A 1858-nucleotide genomic window follows, 5' to 3' on the forward strand; every position below is an offset into this window, starting at 1 on the left:
CCACTTGATACATAAGCACCACAAGCATTTGAATTAGAGGACTTCATTAAGCTCATTTTCCTTTTCTTTTCTTGACTCTCTAATCATTGATGCTCAGAACCTTGAGCTTTGAGGGAGTGCTTTTGCACTTGAGCCTAGCCTTGACTTCTAAGTGTTTTATTTTCAAGCATTTTACTTGATACATAAACACCACAAGTACTTAGCAAATAAATTGCTATTGGTACTCAGAGCCTTCAGCTTTCTCATTCTTTCCTTTTTTTCTTTTCTTGCTTTAATTGTATTTGCTTCTTCAAGGTTTTCATGATTTTCAAAAGATTTCACAAAATGTTTTAGATGAAAACTTCAATTAAATAAAATCCAATGCAATTGAGCAACAATTAATCATACTAGCTTTCCAATACTTGTATGCACATGCTAAAATCTTCTTTAATTCCTTGTTTGTTTATGATCATGATACTTTACTTCTTTGAATTTTACAAAACTCAAGTTGGTAGTCATAATGGCATGGCAACATGTTACAGATAATAATTCAGGCTATGCTCATTCATACCACACATGCATACAGAGAATATAAAGATAATCATGCAATTTAAGTGTTGGAAACAAATAAGGAGAAAAGGAACTCTACAACCTTGTAGTTCATCTTCATTATTGTTGTCCTTTTTCCTCTATTCTTCCTCTTTCCCTTGCCAAACTCAGAATGCTTGCTCATCCTCAAGTAACAATTAGAACAATGGCTATGGGGCTAAGATGGATCATGAATGTCTTATACAATGAAATGTTAGTAGCACATGTGTTTTAATCAAGCAAAATTAAAGATAACAATCAAGGCACAAGAGACAGAGACATTTTGATTGCATAGATAAGAAGGTGTGCACAATACATTGCATAAAAGATAAGTGGGATACCAAACTTAGTGTGACACTTTCACTTGGAATTAATGCAAGTATCTTGTAAGAATTGGAACCAAATTTTGTTGCATAGCAACACCAAACTTAGAATGCAATCATATGTCAATTTATTTTAATTAAAACTAAGCAAGTGAAACTGTTATTTATTAAGTACAATCACCAAGCCAAGAATCTGTCATGTATAAAGCTCTCTTGGTAATGTATTAACAAACACAGTAAATAAGCAAACTAAAATGAAAGCATTTAAAAACAGAAAAATGACTAAAGAAAGTGGAATGAAAAAGTGTTAAATTAAAAGAGAAAAATAAAACTGCAGAGGTATTATGATTATGCAGACAAGTAGTGTTGCTTGAATGAATTGCATAGAAAATAAGTGGCACACCAAACTTAGAATCTTAGTGTGACACTTTCATTTTTGAATTGATGCAATCATCCAAAAAGATTAAAAACAATTTGTTGCAAGGCAACACCAAACTTAGAATGTAACCATATGCCTATTTATTGAATTTAAACAAAGCAAAGAAAGAAAACAAAGCAAAGGGAGGAGATATTACCTACGGTTGGGTTGCCTCCCAACAAGTGCTCTTTTAGTGTCATTAGCTTGACATGTTGTTCTTTACTTTCTTCCTCTTCTTCCAGTTTGTTAAGAGGAATGACCTCAAGGGAGGAGAATATTCAGCTACTGTCCCTTGTCTTGGCCTTTCCTCAGCAAGCTTCCTTTTGCAAATGGCTTGATTAATCTTGCTTGCTGGATCAGGGACAGGATTGGTGCTCTTGCTAGTTGCCTTCACTCCTTTGAATTCAAAACTTGGTTGCTGTGTGATTATTGGAGTTTTGTATTCATCCAGAGCCTTTTGAATTGGTGGTTCCATGAACTCTTCCTTCATGTACTTCTCTGCCTCACTTGAGTGTAAATTTTCTAGAATGACTTCCTCACTTTCTTGCTC

The sequence above is a fragment of the Arachis hypogaea genome, chromosome 20 (assembly GCF_003086295.3).
Source record: "Arachis hypogaea cultivar Tifrunner chromosome 20, arahy.Tifrunner.gnm2.J5K5, whole genome shotgun sequence".
Lineage (NCBI taxonomy): Eukaryota > Viridiplantae > Streptophyta > Magnoliopsida > Fabales > Fabaceae > Arachis > Arachis hypogaea.